The sequence below is a fragment of the Trichosurus vulpecula genome, chromosome 4, assembly GCF_011100635.1.
Source record: "Trichosurus vulpecula isolate mTriVul1 chromosome 4, mTriVul1.pri, whole genome shotgun sequence".
Classification (NCBI taxonomy): Eukaryota; Metazoa; Chordata; class Mammalia; order Diprotodontia; family Phalangeridae; genus Trichosurus; species Trichosurus vulpecula.
The window spans coordinates 215,260,222-215,271,018 of NC_050576.1; positions in this window are offsets into that span (position 1 = coordinate 215,260,222).

Here is a 10,797-nt window from a genome sequence, read left to right on the forward strand (position 1 = left end):
AAAACTTGAGAGAAATGGGCTTTGGAACAGACTTTGAGAAATAGGCATGTAGGGTAAAGATGGTCTCCCAACATGTCTCTGATTTTTAGCTTGCCTCCCTAGAGACTTTGGGGGAATTTCCCTTTGGGTGAGATAACAGTGCCTCTCATTAAGCTGAACTGAGATATCTCTCTCCCATTAATAGAGTTTATTCACTCCATCACTTCTAATGTGTAAACAATCCCTGATTTCTATTTGTTATTTGTGTGGACAAATGAGTTTAGTTGCTATTCACTATTTATGATGGTTTTTGTGTAACTAGAATTTATGGGCAAGGAGACAAACCTTCAGATATGAGTTTGAGGGTCCCCCTCCCTCTTTAGGGGATACTGATCAGGCATGCAGCTTGAACCTAAATTAGAAAGTCACTTCTAGACTAACAATATTTAGGAGGGAGGCAGATAGGGTATAGGTATAATTCTAGTTTAGTATCCTCTTTCCTAGAAGAATACAGGGTGTTCCTAAAGTTTGGACACATAGGCAAAAATGCATATTTTCAAGAAATGAAATGAAATTTCAACAACATTTTACTTAATTGGAATATTAAATAACATCTTGAATATGATTTCCATCATTTGTGATGCAAAGGTAGATGCGCTTTGGAAAATTTTCGTGAACTCGATGCAATAACTCCACACTGCCATCAATTTTAGCACATTCACTCTTTATGCATTCGATCAAGTGTGTTGCATCTGTGATTTTCATTGAGCACCTTCTCCTTTAGCATATCCCAGAAAAAGAAGTCTCTGAACAACACAGAGTCTTCGGTGAAACAGTTAATGAGAAGATAATGAGATTTCCTATGTGTCCAGACTTTAAGGACACCCTGTAGAATGGTTAGCCATGTGGCTCCTGCTTCTGCTCCTCTCCAGACAGGAAGGTCTTCCTTGCAGCAGGATGGGCAAGATTCCCAAGATATTTACCAAGTCTCTCTATGAATCAAATTTTGACAAACTCGTGTGGACGTAGATATAGTAATCACTAATATTTATATAGCGGCTTAAGGTTTACAAAAGGTTTTTAAAATTGAACTTTAATTCACTAATTCAAATTTATTCATTCAGAATGAATTTTAATTCATTTGATCTACATAACCCTCAAAGGCAACACATACCCTACACTTAAACAAACAAAAAACACAGCCACGAGAAATAATCACCGCTAATATTTACTTGTCTCTTGATTTTCCTTTTGTGAGACCTGCATATGCAAATTGATTTATCCCTTATTCCCACTCTGACAGCACCCTCTAGGGAACAGATATAAGCATAAAAGTATCAGACCAGTCATGAAATTGTCACGCCACACAGAGAAACCAAAAACCTGTTTGGTAGCATCATACCAGAGAGAGGTATGTCTGGCCGTTATGTGAAATAGCTGGGTGAGAGAGCCATTGCAGAGAGAGACTACTGCTTGGGCAGCACGGTACTACCTCTGGTAAAATAATCCACTGCTCATTTTCCACACACATATTTTCTTGGAAGTCCCTGGCAACAGAGTGATGCTAGGGTTGCCTGGAAGGGAAACTGTCAGATGATGCAGAAATGGAACACTATCACGAGTTCATCATGTCATGCTACGGCTTCAGGGACACTGGGAGCCCTGTCCAAATAAGTAATTCAGGCACTCCTGATTTTGGGCTTGTGGAAGATGGGGGAAATGGAGGCATTCAGACCATGCTATAGACAGGGCACAGCTGTTCCCTGGGCAAATGTGATATTATGAACTCACCTCTTATTGGAGGCAGCTGCTTCCAGTAAGCTATTTGAAATTTTGATATTGTACCTTTTAAACTCAGATTCCATGCAGTAGTCCTGATTTCAGCTCTGATGAGTTAATCATCTGACTATGCAGGGAACCCTGACTCAGAGATAGCTCCCACATATTTTTCTCGTTTGTTACTATATAGTCTATTTATATGTCACATAAACATGACAAAATAGCACATGATAAGACAAAAACATCAGAAAGCAAATCCCAGATCTATACAAAGATTAAGTTGTAAGTGGGTCAGATAGATTCCAGGATAATTTTTTAAACTATTAATAATAAGTCTGCTGAGTCTGCAGTAATTAATAATAGGTAGCATTTATATAATGCTTTAAGGTTTGCAAAGGACTTTACATGCGTTATCTCATTTGATTCTTACAACAACACCGTGAGGTTGCTACTAATATGATTATCCCCATTTTGCAGATGAAGAGACTGGGTCTGAGAAAGGTTAAGCGATTGCTGCACAGCTATAAGTGTCTGAGGCAGAATTCAAATTCATGTCTGCCTGACTACAAAGCCAGTACTGTGCCATTTAGCTATGAAGAAGAAGAAGGAGATGGAGGAGGAGGAGGAGGAGAACGAGAAGGAGGAGGAGAACGAGGAGGAGGAGGAGGAGGAGGAGGAGGAGGAGGAGGAGGAGGAGGAGGAGGAGGAGGAGGAGGAGAAGAAGAAGAAGAAGAAGAAGAAGAAGAAGAAGAAGAAGAAGAAGAAGAAGAAGAAGAAGAAGAAGAAGAAGAAGGAGAAGAAGAAGGAGGAGGAGGAGAAAAATGAGGAGAAGGAGGAGGAGAACAAGAACAAGAACAAGAACAAGAAGAACATGAAAAGGAAGAACAAGAACAGGAAGAATAATAAGAAGAAAAACAAGAAAAAGAACAAGAACAAGAAAAAGAAGAACAAAAAGAAGAAGAACATGAAAAAGAAGAACAGGAAGAACAACAAGAAGAAAAACAAGAAGAAGAACAAGAAGAATGAGAACAAGAACAAAAGAATAAGAAAGAAGAAAAAAATGATACAGTGTACCATTGAAACAACTTAACCCTAAGTTATTTAAATGACAATTTTAAAATGAAAAATGTGAAATTAGAAACAGGAATTTCATTGATATATGATAATAGTCTTATCCATAAGTGTAACCAACATAAGTTAGTTGCTGCAACAAGGAAACAAAAAGAGGCCAGCAAACGCATGATTTGCCAAACAGAAACAGATGACAACTTAAAACAATATAGGGTTGGAATACACAGAGTGTTGTTGTCTAGTAATTTTCAATCTCATCTGACTGTCTTTGACCCCATTTGGGATTTTCTTGGTAAAGATACTGGAGCACTTTGCCATTTCCTTCTCTAGCTCCTTTTAACAGATGAGGAAACTGAGGCAAACAGGGTTAAGGGACTTGCCCAGGGTCACACAGCTACTAAGTATTTGAGGTCAAATTTGAATTCAGGTCTTTCTGAATCCAGGCCCAGCACTTAATCTATTGTGCCACCTAGGGGCCCTACTAGAAACTAGCTGTTTCTGCTTACCTAATGTCAGTAAGTCAGTTAACAGACATAGGGTCATAAATGTGTTTATATAGCAATTTAAGTTTGCAAAGCACTTCACAAATAATTCATTTTCACAACAACCTGGGGAGCTTGGTGCCATTTTTTGTTCTTGTTCAGTCATTTCAGCCGTGTCCAACTCTTTGTGACTCTTTTTGGGGTTTTCTTGGCAAAGATACTAAAGTGGTTTGCGATTTCCTTCTGCAGTTCATTTTACAGATGGGGAAATTGAGGCAAACAGGGTGAAGTGACTTGCCCAGGGTCACATAGCTAGTAACTATCAGGGTCTGGATTTGAACTCAGGTCTTTCTGACTCCAGGCCCAGCACTCTCTCCACTGCAAAATCTGGCTGCCCTACATGCCATTATTATCCCCAATTTACCAATGAGGGGCTTGAGATCCATAGAAGTTAAGTGAGTTGCCCAGGGTCATACAGTTAGCAAGTGTCTGAGACTGCATTTGAACCCACATCTTCCTGACTCCAGTTCCAAGGCTCTATCCACTGCCCCACCTAGCTGGAAAGCTCATGGAGATGCCTCTGTAGGCTGAGATTTCTCTTGCCTTGCAGCATACCTTAAGGCACTGTCCTTCATTTTCTGAGATTCCTTATTGAAGAACATTTGGTACAGGGTTAGGCACTGGAGATACAAATATGAAAAATGACACAGTACAATCTTGTGGCTGGGAGAGATGTGTGTCATGTATAAAAATAGTTAAGATCAAAGGAGAAGAGCAGGTATTAGATGCTCTCACTGAGGAGCTGTGCTACAACATGTATAGTCTTTGGGTCCACGCCTTGCATTAGGAGTTCCAAAATAAGCCTCCCAGAGGCGTTTCAAGCTCAACATGTCTAAACCAGAACTCATGATCTTTCTCCACAAAATTCACCCCACTTCCAGAAGTTCCTATAAGTATCAGAGGATGTCGAGATTCTTCTAAGTTATTCAGGTTTCCATTCTTGGTATAACCATCAACTCCCTGCTTTCCCTCCCTCCATATATCTAATCTGTTGCCAAAGCTTTTGTGTGTGTGTGTGTGTGTGTGTGTGTGTGTGTGTGTGTGTGTGAGTATGTATATGTAGGCATATATGTATGTATGTATGTGTGCATATACATACTATATTGTACATGTGCATGTATATATACATATACATATATGTACATGGACAGATGTGTGTGTCTGTATATACACACATAAATGCATATACATCTGTGTATATCCACATACATACATATATACATACATACATCTATGTACATATAGGTTCCCTCATCACCTCACACAGAAATCACCCTAGTTCAGGCCCATAATACCTCTTTACCCGGAATATTACAATAGCTTCATATCTGGTCTCCCTGCCTTATTCCCACTCCACTCCATCCTCCACACATTTGCCAAAGAGATTTTCTTAAAGCACAGTTCAGATCACATCACACTCCTGCTCAATAAACTGCACTGTGTCCCTAGAGCCTTTGAAGATCAAACACAGGACTCTTCTGCTTGGCATTTTAAGCTCTTTACAACCTGACCCCTTCCTCCCTTTCTGGTCTTCTCACATATCGCTACCCTCCTTGTACTCTTCAATCCAGCTATGTTGGCTTACTCATTTTTCTATCCATACATGCAATGATCTGACTCTCGTCTCTGTGTATCTGTATTGGCAAATTTCCCATTCCTAGAATTCAATCTGTCCTCATCTTTTTCTCTTAGAATCTCTGATTTCCTTCAAGATTCAGCTCATGTATCATATTCTATATAAAGCCTTTCCTGATTCCTGGGATACCCACCTCCAGTTGACTGACTGGGCTCTCTCTTTTTTTTTTAACACCCCCCACACCCACACCCCCATCCCCACCCCACCTTCTGGAAAGGGTGTGAGTTGGTTTTTCTCAGACTATGTCTTCTCTCACTGAGCTGGCTCAAAGGTGTTCTCCCTGCCTGGGGCAGCTAGGAGGCTCTCTGGATAGAGTATTGGGCCTGGAGTTAGGAAGGGAAGACCTGTGTTCAAATCCAACCTCAGACACTTATTAGACATATGATCCCATGCAAGGTACTTAACCTCAGTTTCCTTATTTGTAAAAATGGAGATAATTATAGCACCTACCTCCCTGAGTTGTTGTAAGGATTAAATGAGATCATTGTAAAGTTTTTAGCACAGTGCCTGGCACATTTTTTTGGTTGTTATTCAGTCATGTCCAACTCTGTGACCCCATAGGGGGTTTTTTTAAGCAAAGATACTGAGTGGTTTTCCATTTCCTTCTCCAGATCATTTTACATATGAGGAAACTGAGACAAACATGGTTAAGTGACTTGCCCAGGGTCACAGAGCTAATAAGTGTCTGTGGCTGGATTTGAACTCAGGAAGATGAGTCTTCCTGATTGATTCTAGGCCTGGCACTTTATCCACTTTGCCCTCTAGCTGCCCCCAGGGCGCATAGTAAGTGCTATATGAATGTTAGCTATAGCTTAAATATATATACATACATACACACACATGCACACACACATACATGTGCGTATATATATACATGGAGAGAGAGAGAGAGAGAGAGAGAGAGAGAGAGAGAGAGAGAGAGAGAGAGAGAGAGAGAAAGAGAGAAAGAGTTAAGTGCTACCTTCTCTTTGGTCACCACCTCTGCTTCTGCTCCCTCTTCCCCCAGTCCTATCAGCCTCACCTTATTACAACAATGAACTTGCTTTAGTCTATAGGACAATAGCTTCTCAGGCCCACATGTATCTCTTTCTTTGTTATTTTAGGGAGCTTTATTAATATAGTTTATTATTAAGAATCATCAGAGCTTCTACATCGTATCAAAGCCTGATCATTAGGACAAAGGTAATCCTCTGACCTACTTAAATTTTTGCGTATTCAAGCTAGCCACAGGTGTCCCTCCACTTGTACTCTCTGTACAAAACCAAATATATGACTCCAAAATAATTCACATCAATTCAGCTTTGTTTAGAGAAAGACAGCTTTAAAGTACTAGTAAAAACATCAGGTAAATAACTTTAAAAGAACAGTAAACTATGGATTAAAATGTCAGGTTTTTTGGATAAATAGGGGTAAAATCTTCCACAGCTTCCTCAGTTCTTAAAAGGAGCAATCACAGTCTGAATTTTGTGTTCTATAAAGTAAATGCAACTGTTAGCGTCCAGTCTCTCTCTTCAGTCTCCATTGTTGTCCCATTCTCCCTCCTCAGGTGCAAAGGAGGACACAGCCTTGTCCGCTACACCACTGCTCTGCTCCTCTTGAAACTATAATCACATCCTAGCCACCTCATCTTGATGCCTGATCTCCACAGATCTGGTACAGAGACCACCAGGTAACATATATGTTATGTTTTTACTAACATGAATAAATACCCCGTTAGAATGTAAGTTGTTGAAGGTAGAATTTTGCTTTTGTTTTTGTATATCCTTCAGTGCTCAGCAAAGTACCTGGCATACAGTAGGTGTTTAATAAGTGCTTTTAGACTAACTGACTGATTGAAGTGACTCCAGTTGATTATTTCTTATTTATCCTGTATATATAGCTTGTTTGTACATATTTGTTTGCATGTTGACTCTTCTATTGGACTGTGAGCTGCTGTTGTCTTACCTTCTCCCTCTATAGATTTCCCATGGATGGAGAGCCTTCTGACTTGCTTCCCAGCACAAACATCGAGTCAGGTCCATTCTTCAGATTTTGATGGAGCCCATACATCAAAGCAGGAAGAAAGGGTGGCTGTCGGCAGGATAATAAGCCCCTTTCCCATTTGCTATGTAACTAAAAGGTTGAGGGAGAGGCATGGGGGCAGAGTGAGTGATGCTGCTGCCTTCCACCCTGGGCACTGGGGAAATGATTCATTCTGCTTCGGCCACATGGAGTGATCTCATTTGAGTTATCCTCATCACCTCAGACAATTCCACCTTGACCAACTGGCACTCTGAGATTCTCCTCTCTGAGCCGATGTCTTGTCCTTCCACCACCTGTCCTCATTCATTCTAACAGAGGTAATTGCAGTAATGGCTGAAACTGTTGGGAAATGTACTTTGCAGTCGGTCATTGATTTATTGATCACCTACTTACTATGTGCCAGGTACACTATTAAATTCTGGAGATACTAAGAAAGGCAAAAGACAGTCCCTGACCTCTAATGGAGGAATCAACACGCAAACAAATATATGCAAACAAAGGTCAATTAGGAAAAGATCAACAGAGAAGACATTAGAGTTAAGAAGCATTGGGAAAGGCTTTTTGTAGAAGGTAGGATTTTAGCTGGGACTTGAAAAAAGCTAGCAAAGCCAGGAGGTGCAGAGGAGGAGGGAGAGCATTCCGGGCACGGGGGACAGCCAGAGAAAATGTCTAGAGCCAAGAAAGGGAGTGTCTTGTTTGGGGAATAGCAAGGAAGCCAATGTCCCTGGATGGAAGAATACATGGTGGGGAGGAGTATAAAGCATAAGAAAACTGGAAAGTTGGGGGAAGAGGGCTAGGTTATAAAGGACTCTGAATGCCAAACAGAGAATTTTCTATTTGATCCTGAAGGTGATAGGGAGACACTGGGGTTTACTGAATAATAAACAGTGGGGGGTGTATTTAGGTGTTTATTGGGTAATGTCTATTATGTCCAAACCAAATGAATCTATATAATTTTAAAAACAAATGCCTTTATTATCCTGCAGCCCTTCTAGCCCTACTAGTCTCCGGCCCTGCTTATTCTCAAACCCTGCAGCTGGAGAAAGGGACAAAACTATGCTGACTGTCCACTACAAATCTTGCTGTCTAATTTCTTCTGGGCGCTCACTGTTGCACAGCAATCCTACCCATCTGAGTGGTTCCCTAATCACACTTAAAATAGCAGCTCCTCTAAACCCTATTCATCTTTGCTTTGAATGCCTATGTCACTGAGATCACAGATTTTTTTAATTAATTTTTTTATTCTAAACTTAATGGTCATTTCTACATTCATGGTAGAATGAAAAAAGAAGCTTGAACATGAAACTGCAGATCTCTATCATGTACAGCTTGCTCTTCTTTTTAAGTAGAAAAGCTTGTTTTTGCTTCTTTCTAACTTTCTTCTATTCTTTTCTCTGCATTAAAAAAAAAGATGCCTCAATGATTCCTTCTCCCTCCCTCCCCCTTCCTCTCTCTTCTCTCCTCCCCCCATCCCTATTCCTCTTTGTTCTCCCAACCCACCACTAGGAAAAAAAGAAAAAGAAAAAGAAAGCCCTTGTAATAAATATGCATAGTCAAGCAAAACTAATTGTCACATTGGCTGTGCCCACAAATATGTCTTATTCTACATCTTGGGTCTATTGCTTCTCTGTCAAGGGGTAAGCAAGTTTCATCAGTCCTCTGGAATTGGATTAGATATTGTTACTGTAGCTTTAAGAGCAAATTGAATATAGAGGAACAGTTGGTGTGGGCAGCTGGGGGGGACAGTGAAGGAACGGATTATTATGAAGGACCTACCCCTGCAGAGTCAGGCAGACTTGGTGGGGGGTGGGGGTAGGGTGTGCTTCTCAGTGAGCCGTAAGAATCTATGAAGAATTTAAACTATGCCTTTCTCTATAAGGCCGGGGAGAGTGGGTTTTTTTTTTAAGCTGAGAGGCACTACTTGATAGACTATGGAGAGATACTATTAATAATATTAACTTGAGAAAAACTAAAGACTTTTCTTATCATTGAAGAAGACATGGAGAGAAATGAAGAGGTCTTTTCTGAGGAAGCAGTTTTCAACATTAGCACATGAAGATTGATGAGAAATCTTTCCTTGGGATCTCAAGAGACACCGAATGGAGTAATATTTAGTTTCCAACAGGGGGAGTTAACCACTGATATTTTGAGTGTTTCAGTTGACTTTGGAGGTGATGGGTCATAGCCAAAGTATTGTAAATAGTTATATGTTTGTTACTGCTCTCATTTAATAAGTAGTTACCAATTTTAAAATTCAAATATAGGACAATATAAAGAAGCCATGTGGTAGAATGGATAGAAAGCTGGCCTGGAAACCAGGTTTGAGTCCCACCTCTAACAAAGATTCTGTGGCCCTAGGCCACTTAATCTCTCAATGCTCTAGGCCAGTGATACCAAACTCAAAACCACAAAATGACTGTCTATGTCCTACTGTATTTACTGTGTTAAATATTTCCCAATTACACTTTAATCTGGTTCAGGCCACGCAGGAATTGACATCTCTGCTCTATAAATTGAAGATGCTGCCTCTCCATCTACATCTACACTTGAGAGTTGCCTATACCTATGAAATTACAAGTTCAGTTCCTATTCCTATCAAAGGAAAGTAACTTTTTGGAAGCACATCCATGAGGGCTCCGGAGCTACAGTGTTAGTGTAAGTAGCCAGCCACTGAGTTAACCTTAGAACCCTGAGAACAGTTATAGCCATCCCTCTACAGCCCTAACCTGGATTGAAGGTAATCTCAAAGGGAAGATGCTAGCATTAGGGGGTGGAGAGGAGGGTTGGAAACTAAGAAGTAAAGGTGAGGTAGGAGAACATTTGGGAGAGAGCCAGTTGTACAAATGCATGGAGAAGGGAGATAATTATGTGCAAGAAACAGCGAGGAGACCTATATGGTTAGTTCTAGAATACATGGAGGAGAGTAAAATGTAGCTAGACTAGTAAGGTGGGAAGGGCCAGAGTTTTCAATGCATAAAGATTTTATATGTGATCCTGGAGGTAGCAGGGAGTCAATGGAATTGAGTAGCAGGGTAAATGTGGGCAGACCTATGCTGTAGGAAAACTCACTTTGGCACTGAGCGGTAGATGGAATAAGGGAAAGACTCGAGGCAGGGAGATGAAATAGGAGACTATTGCCACAGTCTAGGTGAGGAGGGCTTGAACTACAGTGGTGGCTGGGTGAATAGGAAGGAGGGGATGATTTGAAAGGTTATGAAGTTAGAAAAAAGATTTAGCCAAGGATTGGATATATGGGGTGACAGCGAAGGGTCACGGTGACACTGAAGTTGTGAGCTTTGGCAGCGAAGAGGAAGTCTGGAAAGGGAGGTTTAGGGAAAAAGGTGAGTTGTTTTGGGACACGTTGAGTTTGGAATGCCTATCGGACTTCCAGTTCAAGATGTCTAAAGGTCAGTTAGTAATGCAGGACTGTAGTTTAGGAGATACTTGGTCTAGATACATAAACTTGGGACTCATCTGTACAGAGATGAAAATCAAACCTATGGGACCTGATGAGATCACAAAATTAGTATAAGATGAAGAGAGAGGGTCCAGGAGAGCACCTTGGAGGACATATACCTTATCAGCACCATCAGAGGCACTTGGGAATCTCTCCTTTGCCCTAATCCTGTGTGTTTTTGGCTGGAGAACATCTTTTAGAATAAAATGGGGAATAAAAAACAGGAAACACCAACAAAAACTTACATCCGATCTGTAGACAACTCATCACCAAGCACGGTAGCTTATTTTGGGGGTCACTGTGCAGCAATC